Consider the following 13,136-nt stretch of genomic DNA (forward strand, 5'->3'; position numbering starts at 1 on the left):
TAATTTTTTAAGTTCTCAATTTTTGCTGAATGTTGTCATTGAACAAACTTGGACTTAGCAGGTATTTTAGAGTCTGTGGAGCTTAAAATGAAGTTCTAGGACTCAGCCTGACTCCAGGATTATACAATCTAAGATAATATATTCATTCATACATATACACTTATATTCATGTTACTCTAATGTTTATTTTGCTTTAATGTTTCAGAAAGTGAAGCATAATTTTCTGTTGATATTCATAACATTATCCTTTTAAAGGAACTAAATTCGTAATAGCTATGCCAATCCAGAGAATTGAAATATTTAAAACTGTAAGGTTTATGAGTACTTTGTATAACTTTTTCTTTTCTTTATGGCTTTGTTTTCACTTTGAGTTTCTTGTGGTATTTTCAGATGAATTAATAAAGTGAGCATGTCAAATTTTAGCCTTAAGCAGCCTTGTATTTAAACCTCGGGAACTTGCTATCATGGTTTACCCTTGATAAGGGCTAATGATTAAACCAGGTCACAATAACTACATAGAGGATTTTTCTTATAGCAAATGGGGCACATCAGAATTTTTGTTTCTGTTTTTTGAAATTGTAGGGTGAGGTGCTATTTAAATATAAAATCCGGGTTTGATGAGGTCGTGGGGCAACAGACTCAGATACTGCTGGTGAGAGTGTAAATTAGTATGTAATCCAAACTCCCCCATCTGCATAATAGACTCTCATTCCTCCTTTCAGCACGTGCAGTAGCACATTTAGGGTGGAGCTTATCTCACACTAACAACCATTCCAAAACAACCCTCCTTACTGGTGTATAATATACCAGTATTTTATACATTAAATTATAGTATAGTAGTTAAAAGGACTGTCTATTGGAATCTTCACTGTGCTAGCAGTGTGATCTTGGACAAGTTACTTAGCATCTCTGGGCTTTGATTCCTCATCTGTAAAATGAGATAATAATAATTAGTTCATTGGTTATAAGAATTAAATTAAAAAATACTTATAAAGCACTTACCACAGTACCTGGCTCATGTTAATAAATACTAAAATAATTAAGTATAAAATATTAAATAAATATGAAAATAAATACTTTTCATTATTATCAATAATATTGTAAAATATTTTCACATTTTCTAAAATCAGGAAGTATGTGTATGGATTGAAATGTGCTCTCCCCCACTCCACCCCAATTCATATATTAAAGCCCTAACCCTAATGTGACTGTATTTGGAGATAGGGCTTGTAAAGAGGTAATTGAGGTTAAATGAGGTCATGAGTGTGGAACTCTAACCCAGTAGGTTTGGTACCTTAGAAGAAGAGGAGCGGTCTCTTTTTGCCAGATGAGGACACAGGAGAGGGTGGCAAGCCAGGAAGAGAGCTCTCACCAAGAACCAAATCAGCAGCCTCCTTGGTCTCAGACCTTCCAGCCTCCAGAATTGTGAGAAAATAAATGTCTGTTTAAGCCACCTACTGTATGGCGTTTTGTTTCGGAGCCTGAGCTGACAAAGATAGTATGTTTTTGCATTTTCTAGAAGCAAACAGAAAATTTTAATGGAAATTATTCAAAATAAACTGTTGCACTTTATATACTAGGTAAACCTGTCAATGGACCATTTCATATGCTTGGTAGTATAAGACTAAGTTTTAGAGGGGTTTAGAAAACATTGTAGAAAAACAGTTCCTCCTTTATTGAAACTCTGGGAAGTTCAGATACCGTTCAGATTTCTTTATCCTCAGGCCCACTGACACTTTTTGATACAGAGAATTACCTCTGTTTAGCTGCCAATTTGGAATTCTCATCAGCTCTATTCTCTATCTAGATGGCAAATTTTAAAAAAATGCTTCCCTGACTACACAGGAAATTGGGGACTTACTGGTGCTGGGGACTTAAGATAAAGTTTGTTCCTGCAATTTGAACTCAGGGGATTAGAAAATTCTATACCAAGAAGGCTGCTTGCTAAAAATACGATTTATTTTTGTGGCTATTGTAGCAGTCAGATTCAGTTGCAGAGAACAGAACTCATAAAATTCACTCTAGCTCTTAAGAATCACTCTTAAGAGTAGCTTTTGGAGAGGAACCAAGATGGCAGAGTAGGAGGAAGTGCTCTCACTCCCTCTTGCGAGAACACCAGAATCACAACTAGCTGCTGGACAATCATCGACAGGAAGACACTGGAACTCATCAAAAATGATACCCCATATCCAAAGACAAAGGAGAAGCCACAGTGAGATGGTAGGAGGGGTGCAATCACAGTAAAATCAAGTCCCATAACTGGTGGGTGGGTGACTCACAGAGTGACGAACACTTATACCACAGAAGTCCACCCACTGGAGTGAAGGTTCTGAGCCCCACGTCAGGCTTCCCAACTTGGGGTTCCGGCAACGGGAGGAGGAATTCCTAGAGAATCAGACTTTGAAGCCTAGTGGGAATTGATTGAAGGACTTCAACAGGACTGGGGGAAACAGAGACTCCACTCTTGGAGGGCACACACAAAGTAATGTGTGCATCGGGACCCAGGGGAAGGAGAAGTGACCCCAGGGGAGACAGAACCAGACCTACCTGCTAGTGTTGGAGGGTCTCCTGTGGGGGGTGGGGGGTGCTGTGGCTCACCATGGGGACAAGGACACTGGCAGCAGAAGTTCTGGGAAGCACTCTTTGGTGTGAGCCCTCCCAGAGTCTGATATTAGCCCCACCAAAGAGCCCAGGTAGGCTCCAGTGTTGGATTGCCTCAGGCCAAACAACCAACAGGGAGGGAACCCAGCCCCACCCATCAACAGTCAAGTGGATTAAAGTTTTACTGAACTCTGACCATCAGAGCAACAGTCGGCTCTACCCACCACCAGTCCCTCCCATCAAGCCTCTTAGATAGCCTCATCCCCCAGAGGGCAGAGAGCAGAAGCAAGAAGACCTACAACCCTGCAACCTGTGGAACAAAAACCACATTCACAGAAAGATAGACAAGATGAAAAGGCAGCGGGCTATATACCAGATGAAGGAACAAGATAAAACCCCAGAAAAACAACTAAATGAAGTGGAGATAGACAACCTTCCAGAAAAAGAATTCAGAATAATGATAATGAAGATGATCCAGGACCTCAGAATAAGAATGGAGGCAAAGATCGAGAAGATGCAAGAAATGTTTAACAAAGACCTAGGAGAATTAAAGAACAAACAAACAGAGATGAACAATACAATAACTGAAATGAAAACTACACTAGAAGGAATCAATAGCAGAATAACTGAGGCAGAAGAATGGATAAGTCACCTGGAAGACAGAATGGTGGAATTCACTGCTGTGGAACAGACTAAAGAAAAAAGAATGAAAAGAAATGAAGACAGCCTAAGAGACCTCTGGGACAACATTAAACGCAACAACATTCGCATTATAGTGGTCCCAGAAGGAAAAAAGAGAGAGAAAGGAACAGAGAAAATATTTGAAGAGATTATAGTCGAAAACTTCCCTAACATGGGAAAGGAAATAGCCACCCAAGTCCAGGAAGCACAGCGAGTCCCATACAGGATACACCTAAGGAGAAACACGCCGAGACACATAGTAATCAAAGTGGCAAAAATTAAAGATAAAGAAAAATTATTGAAAGCAGCAAGGGAAAAAAAACAAATACCATACAAGGGAACTCCCATAAGGTTAACAGCTGATTTCTCAGCAGAAACTCTACAAGCCAGAAGGGAGTGGCATGATATACTGAAAGTGATGAAAGGGAAGAACGTGCAACCAAGATTACTCTACCTGGCAAGGATCTCATTTAGATTTGATGGAGAAATCAAAAGCTTTACAGAGAAGCAAAAGGTAAGAGAATTCAGCACCACCAAACCAGCTCTACAACAAATGCTAAAGGAAATTCACTAAGTGGGAAACACAAGAGAAGAAAAGGACCTACAAAAACAAACCCAAAACGATTAAGAAAATGGTCATAGGAACGTACATATTGATAATTACCTTAAACTTGAATGGATTAAATGCTCCAACCAAAAGACACTGGCTTGCTGAATGGATACAAAAACAAGACCCATATACATGCTGTCTACAAGAGACCCACTTTAGACCTAGGGACACATAGAGACTGAAAGTGAGGGGATGGAAAAAGATATTCTATGCAAATGGAAATCAACAGAAAGCTGGAGTAGCTATACTCATATCAGATAAAATAGACTTGAAAATAAAGAATGTTACAAAAGACAAGGAAGGACACTACATAATGATCAAAGGATCAATCCCAGAAGAAGATATAACAGTTATAAATATATATGCACCCAACATAGGAGCACCTCAGTACATAAGGCAACTGCTAACAGCTGTAAAAGAGGAAATCGAGAGTAACACAGTAATAGTGGGGGACTTTAACACATCACTTACACCAATGGACAGATCATCCAAAATGAAAATAAATAAGGAAACAGAAGCTTTAAATGACACAATAGACCAGATAGATTTAATTGATATTTATAGGACATTCCATCCAAAAAGAGCAGACTACACTTTCTGCTCAAGTGCGCACGGAACATTCTCCAGGATAGATCACAACTTGGATCACAAATCAAGCCTCAGTAAATTTAAGAAAATTGAAATCATATCAAGCATCTTTTCTGGCCACAACGCTATGAGATTAGAAATGAATTACAGGGAAAACACGTAAAAAACACAACCACATGGAGGCCAAACAATACGTTACTAAATAACCAAGAGATCACTGAAGAAATCAAAGAGGAAATCAAAAAAAATACGTAGAGACAAATGACAATGAAAGCATGATGATCCAAAACCTATGGGATGCAGCAAAAGCAGTTCTAAGAGGGAAGTTTATAGCTATACAAGCCTACCTCAAAAAACAAGAAAAATCTCAAGTAAACAATCTAACCTTACACCTAAAGTAACTAGAGAAATAAGAACAAGCAAAACCCAAAGTTAGCAGAAGGAAAGAAATTATAAAGATCAGAGCAGAAATAAATGAAATAGAAACAAAGAAAACAATAGCAAACATCAATAAAACTAAAAGCTGGTTCTTTGAGAAGATAAACAAAATTGAAAATTGGTAAACCATTAGCCAGACTCATCAAGAAAAAGAGGGAGAGGACTCAAAGTAATAAAATTAGAAATGAAAAGGGAGAAGTTACAAAAGACACCACAGAAATGCAAAGCATCCTAAGAGACTACTACAACCAACTCTATGCCAATAAACTGGACAACCTGGAAGAAATGGATAAATTCTTAGAAAGTTATAACCTTCCAAGACTGAACCAGGAAGCCAAAGAAAATATGAACAGACCCATCACAAGTAATGAAATTGAAACTGTAATTAAAAATCATCCAACAAGCAAAAGTCCAGGACCAGATGCCTTCACAGGTGAATTCTGTCAAACATTTAGAGACGAGCTAACACCCATCCTTCTCAAACTCTTCCAAAAAATAGCAGAGGAAGGAACACTCCCAAACTGATTTTATGAAGCCACCATCACCCTGATACCAAAACCAGACAAAGATACTACAAACAAAGAAAATTACAGACCAATATCACTGAAGAATATAGATGCAAAACTCCTCAACAAAATACTAGCAAACAGAATCCAACAAGACATTTAAAGGATCATACACCACGATCAAGTGGGATTTATTCCAGGGATGCAAGGATTCTTCAATATACACAAATCAATCAATGTGATACACCATATTAACAAATTGAAGAATAGAAACCATATGATCATCTCAACAGATGCAGAAAAAGCTTTTGACAAAATTCAACACCCATTTATTTATGATAAAAACTCTCCAGAAAGTGGGCATAGAGGGAATCTACCGCAACATAATAAAGGCCATATACAGCAAACCCACAGCAAACATCATTCTCAGTGGTGAAAAACTGAAGGCATTTCCTCTAAGATCAGGGACAAGACAAGGATATCCACTCTCAGCACTATTATTCAGCATATTTTTGGAAGTCTTAGCCATGGCAGTCAGAGAAGAAAAAGAAATAAAAGGAATACAAATTGGAAAAGAAGAAGTAAAACTGTCACTGCAGATGACATGATACTATACATAGAGAATCCTAAAAATGCCACCAGAAAACTACTACAACTAATCAATGAATTTGGTAAAGTTGCAGGATACAAAATTAATGCACAGAAATCTCTTGTATTCCTATACACTAATGAAAAATCTGAAACAGAAATTATGGAAACACTCCCATTTACCATTGCAACAAAAAGAATAAAATACCTAGGAATAAACCTACCTAGGGAGACAAAAGACCTGTATGCAGAAAACTATTAGACAGTGATGAAAGAAATTAAAGATGACACCAAGAGATGGAGAGATATACCATGTTCTTGGATTGGAATAATCAACATTGTGAAAATGACTTTACTCCCCAAAGCAATCTACAGATTCAATGCAATCCCTATCAAATTACCAATGGCATTTTTTATGGAACTAGAGCAAATCATCTTAAAATTTGTTTGGAGACACAAAAGACCCCGAATAGCCAAAGCAGTCTTGAGAGGAAAAAAACGAAGCTGGAGGAATCAGACTCCCTGACTTCAGACTATACTACAAAGCAACAGTAATCAAGACCATATGGTACTGGCACAAAAACAGAAACAAAGATCAATGGAACAAGATAGAAAGCCCAGAGATAAACCCACGCACCTACAGTTAACTAATCTATGACAAAGGAGGCAAAGATATACAATGGAGAAAAGACAGTCTCTTCAATAAGTGGTGCTGGGAAAACTGGACAGCTACATGTAAAAGAATGAAATTAGAACACTCCCTAACACCATACACAAAAATAAACTCAAAATGGATTAGAGACCTAAATGTAAGACTGGACACTATAAAACTCTTAGAGGAAAGCATAGGAAGAACACTCTTTGACATAAATCACAGCAAGACCTTTTTTGATCCATCTGCACTCCACCTAGAGTAATGGAAATAAAAACAAAAATAAACAAATGAGACCTAATGAAACTTAAAAGCTTTTGCACAGCAAAGGTAACCATAAATAAGATGAAAAGACAACCCTCAGAATGGGAGAAAATATTTGCAAATGAATCAACGGACAAAGGATTAATCTCCAAAATATATAAACAGCTCATGCAACTCAATATTAAAGAAACAAACAATCCAATCCAAAAATGGGCAGAAGACCTAAATAGACATTTCTCCAAAGAAGACATACAGACGGCCACGAAGCACATGAAAAGATTCTCAACATCACTAATTATTAGAGAAATGCAAATCAAAACTACAATGAGGTATCACCTCACACCAGTTAGAATGGGCATTATCAGAAAATCTACAAACAACAAATGCTGGAGAGGGTGTGGAGAAAAGGGAACCGTCTTGCACTGTTGGTGGGAATGTAAATTGATACAGCCACTATGGAGAAGAGTATGGAGGTTCCTTAAAATACTAAAAATAGAATTACCATATGATCCAGCAATCCCACTTGTGAGCATATACTCAGAGAAAACCATAATTCAAAAAACACATGCACCCCAATGTTCACTGCAGCACTATTTACAATAGCCAGGTCATGGAAGCAACCTAAATGCCCATCGACAGAGGAATGGATAAAGAAGTGGTGGTACATATATACAATGGAATGTTACTCAGCCATAAAAAAAATGAAATTGGGTCATTTTTTGAGACGTGGATGGATCTAGAGACTGTCATACAGAGTGAAGTAAGTCAGAAAGAGAAAAACAAATATCATATATTAATGCATGTATGTGGATCCTAGAAAAATGGTACAGATGAACCGGTTTGCAGGGCAGAAGTTGAGACACAGATGTAGAGAACAAACGTATGGACACCAAGGTGGGAAAACCGTGGTGAGGTGGGGATGGTGGTGTGCTGAATTGGGCGATTGGGATTGACATGTATACACTGATGTGTATAAAATTGATGACTAATAAGAACCTGCAGTATAAACAAACAAACAAACAAAAAACAACTAATACTAAACTTTCTTTGGGTTATTTGTATGGAAATATGTTAATATAAATGTTTCAGACATTACATGAAATTTCTAAAAATCTTATATGTTCTGGTATAATGTTATAAGTTATAATTCTAGTTATTACTTTAAAATGTATATCTCAGAAATAACTAAATTTCCTTATCAATAGCATTATTATGAACTTTCATCAAATCTTTAACCGTGGTCATTTTTAAGTCTTTTGTCATTTACAGACAGTTCTGGGTGTACTCTGATGCTTTTGCAAATATATTCCTATAAAAGGGTTTCATCTTCAAGGAATTCATGGAAAAGACTTTGACAAGTACAGGTTTCTGGTAACTGACTATACTGCTGAATTGAATGAATAAGCATTTTCAGAAGTCTAACGGAAAACTGATGAATTCATAAAAGTGCTAACAAAAGATAAAGATTAAAAAAATTAATTTCATGGGACTGAGTGCACTGATGAGGATGATTATAATTTTTGTGACTTTCTGTTTGAATGAAAAAAAAAAATCCCACAAGGACTCAGAGGCAAAGAATATACAAATCAATTTTCACTGCAAAGTAAAGGAGCTGTTACAGTGGAGGATTACTGGACTGAATGTCAATATTATGACATAGTATGAGTGTGTTTCGTGTTTGGTAATTGCAATCATTGTTGCTTTTGTTGTGGTCATCCATTTACAATGCTTGGTGTCAGTTTATTTATCTCTTGTAAAAATAAAATACAGTGTGTGTGTGTGTGAAAAAAAAAAAGAATCACTCTTAAGAATAAGAAGAATTTTTACAGGATATTGCAGAATCATAGGAGAGCTGAAGACACATAGGTAGAATTATGAGAAAAGTACCCATAGTCACACTGCAAGAGCAGTTCACTATCAGGAAAGGGGAATTTTCCCCCTCTACCCCTCTTGAATCCTTGTGGCTATACTAATACAATTGATACAAGACAGATCAACAGGAGAAAAAGAAACAAATTTTAATCATGAACATGGATGTCTTGTAGAAATGGGTCCTAAGAAGTGGCTGAAGCAAGCAGCTTTTATACTTTTAGGCAAAGAAACAATAAATTTGTAAGGAATTGATAGGACAAAGGAACTTAGGTTTTGGGTGCCCAATTAGTGAAAAATCTAAACAGAATTTGGGTTTGGGGTAGTAAATTAAAGTAACAAGTTTTGTTTATATAGGCTTCTCAGCCCCAAATTCCCTATCTTTGGTGAAAAGGTATCATTCTACCTCCAGATGCATGAGTGCACTTGTCACAATTTATTTCCTCTTTTCACGGAGACAGGAGAGTCAGTGTACTTTTTGTGTTGACTGTTTAGTAAATTTAATTCAAAATAATCAGTATGCCATTGAGGCACATTTTGGGGCTGCCTAACCTAGTACCCCAAACCACCAAGGGAGCCACTGCCTACTTGAAAGCTTCAGCTACAGCTGCTCACTCTAGAACTACACCTGAAGTGCAACATTTGATTGTTTTCCTCCCTCTAACAAAGTAAGTCCAGGATGTCAGGAACTTTGTTTCTCTGTTCACTATTGTATACTCCAGCACTGAGACCAGATATTGGTTTGTAGTAAGAGTGAACACACACCACCATAGGTGACACTCACTTACTGATCCAGGAGGACTGATGTTGGATAAGCCTTTAACTAAATGGAAGGGAGAAACATGAGTTATGACTCATTTCTCTGTCTCACTGCCTATAAGGTTGACTTGTAGGCTATATTTGCATTACTACAAGATTAGAGAAAAGGAGAAAAGTAGAGAACAGTAGTCAGAGACAAAATATGACAGAAAAGATAATTCATACAGAATTAATTGTGGTTTCCAACATGAATAGAAGTTCCAGAAAGAACAGAGAAAATGATTGGATGAAACTTACAAGAAAAAAAATTCAGAGCTAAAGGGAGATGTGAGTCTGCAAGTGTATAATATCTACTGAGCAGGAGAAAAGAAAAAAATCTATATGTGGGCATATACAACTTAAGGATAGCAAGAATAAAGAGAAGATCTCAAAAGTGTCTGGAGAGCTAATACAGGTCTTCCATAAGGGAATGAGAATCAGGCTAAGAATAGACTTCTCAGCAATAGGAGTAGAGGTTAGGAGATAAGCAATTCCCTGAAAGTTCCACTTTCCCAAGTCAAGGAAATGACTTTGAACCTAGAATTCTGTACCAAGCCAAACTATTGATAAAATATGAAGGCAGAATGAAAAAGAAAACTAAACATAAACTGAGGAAGCTTTATATCTCAAATACTCTTTTTTAGGATGTTACTTGGGAATGTTGACTGGCAAAACAAGGGAACTGTCCAAGGAATTGGAGCAGGTTGGATCTATTAACAATAGAACTAATTCAGCAAAGCAATGAGGGCAAGTTCCAGGGTGACGACCGTGCAGCAGGCCTGAGAGCCACCCATCCAAATTGAAAGGAGACTACAGAGTTGTAAGAGGATTTTCTGTCGCAACAAAAGAGCCCCCAGATGTGAGAGTAAATGGAAGTGTTGGAGAACCTATACTAATGATGGCATAAAAATAGACCATTCAAAAAAAAAAGGCAGAAGTCTAGTAGGGTGGGGGTGTATGGCAAAAAGTATACAAAAAACATATATAGTCATAGAATACAACTTGGCTGGGTAGATGTAAGATATACACTATTTACTGATTTTCACATTTATAGTCCACCTGTAGACAAATCAAGAATCCCTTAACTATGGCTATGAATCAGATTATAAATGTCATCCATGATAAGGTAAAAGAGAACAAGACAGATGAAGAGTAGGGTATGGGATACAAATTCTTGTTTGACAAAGTGAAGAGGTACTCCTTATAGTTGAAATAAGAAATACGAATTTAAGTATATTATTTAACCTCACAAATGTAAGCAATGGAAAAGCTAACAATAGTGATATAATTTATTAGGTATTGTAGGTCGGGAAAAATTGGAGTGGTTAATTTAGTAAAATCCTTACCTATCTTAGCAGAAAGTGAGTGTGCAAGACCTAACACCGATGCATCTAGAATGAACAGCATAAATATATAATTTAGAGCTAGTAGGGTAACAATGAGGTAAATGCGACTGCCACTGGGGAACAAGATTGGAGGGATCAGGAAAGGATGGGTTGGAGGCTTGTTGCTTTTTGTGTTCAGCCCTATTGAATTCATTCATTCATTTATATAACAAATATTTGTTGTGTGCCAAAAATGTGCCAGACACATAAATGAAACAGATGAGTGGGGGAGACAGGGTATTTTCTACCATAACAATGCCAAAATTTGAAATTGAATATTAGGCAGCCTTGTTCTTAAAATTTTTTATTAGGCAATTGATGCCAACATGTTGCTCCCCTCTTCTCTTACCCTTCCTCTTACATTGTCATTCTGCAACACAAACTTTTCAGTCGTCTGGTGCCCACACCCAGTCTTGTTTTTTGGTGTTGTGGGGAACTTATGAATGGGGCAGTAAAGGAGAACTCTTACCTGTCCTACCTTTCCCCTCCAATGGCATGGCTAGGAGAGGTCCCAGGATTTCTGTGGAGGGGATTTGTGGTTGTGGAGTTCCAGGTAGTTATTAGACATTGCAGTGAGCTGAAGCAGCAAGGATAATAAGCATACTGGGCAGACTACTTTGGAGCCGGAATGAGAAAAGCTGTCTCTTTTTTATATATGCAGGTACCAGAGTAGTGCATATAGAACCACCTGGGAGCACTTAAAAAACTCAATGCCCAGGCACAACCCCCTCCCTTCCCACCCTCACCACTACCAATTAAATTTAAAAGTCTCTGGCAAAGGGACCTCAGGCACATGATGTAAATCATTAACATATAGTTCATAAGCGATTTCTGCACAATTGATTGAGTTAAAAAATTAGAGCTTCAAACCACTTTTCATTCTGATATTCATAATATAAAGTCCAAGAAAGAACAACACTCACTTCCTTGACCTTATAATACATAGTTATAGTGTAAATAGAAAATGTATGGCTTTTATTTCATTAATAAGGTTAATTCTGTGGTCAAAAGCCCCCCCCCAAAACAAACATACTAGTTTACAGTTCTAATCTCACCTCTTACCCTCAGTGTCCCCATGCTGTTCTCCAAACATGCCAGGCAAGCTCTCCTCCTTAGAATTTTTCACTGTCTGCTCCTACAGCCTGCAACACTATTTCCACCATATCCATAAGGCTAAGTCCCTCACCACCTTAGAGTCTACTCAGATATTACCTCCTCAATGAGGCTGCTGAGGAAACAAAATAATTTTAAGGCAGGAAAAAAATTTAACGTGAAATTTTCTCTGCTGTTTGAGCCACTATACCTTCTCCTTAGTGTGCATTGTGCAACTGCATTATACATTAACTAGATTCCCTAAGAAGACGCAGGAATGCCTGCACACACACACACACACACACACGTGTGTGCGCACACACACACACACACACACATCAATTTCCTGCTGGCACCATCAAGGAAACTCCTTAGGAGATAGCATTCCCTCCTTAATCATGTAAGGGGTTATGAGGACCCACTACTCACTTTGTTGAGCTATGTAAACTGTCAATGTCACCTTGATGTTTAACACTTTGATGTATAACCTTTGTCTCAAAAACTTATATAACTGTGCTTTGACCTCTAATGGGCAGAACAGTCCTCAGAGCTTTCTGAAAGACTATCTCCCTAGTTATAATTTTCAGATTGGCTTGAATAAAATTTTCCGTTTCTTTCTTAGATCGCTTATTGATTATTTTTTCATCAACATTTGCATAACATAGTTGGCAGGATATCAGAGATACCCACCAGAGGACACCTGGAGTCTACCCTGAACTGGTGTTTGATATCAGCATGGGCCATTTGAGCCCCACTGACTTCTTGGTACTCCTCAGATGTTCCGGTGAGTTCTCCTGATATGTGGATCTCATTGCTTTTAAGTGATAAACCTAAAAATTTTATTTGAGCTATTTTACTTAAGACTTGGAGTCTTAAGTGGCACTGATGTATTTCCAAGGCAGGGACCTAGGGGGATCTTGGTGGGAGGTCAAGGGAAATATAGGTGTCTGGTTTTTGTTAAATTTGGCTGAAACTGAAAAAAAAACCCAAGTAGATATATGGTTTGAACAAACTATTTGCTAGTGAAATGAGAGATTGAATTATTTAGCTCTAAAGAACAAGGG

Source organism: Balaenoptera ricei, chromosome 17 (genome assembly GCF_028023285.1).
Source record: "Balaenoptera ricei isolate mBalRic1 chromosome 17, mBalRic1.hap2, whole genome shotgun sequence".
In the NCBI taxonomy this organism is placed as follows: Eukaryota; Metazoa; Chordata; class Mammalia; order Artiodactyla; family Balaenopteridae; genus Balaenoptera; species Balaenoptera ricei.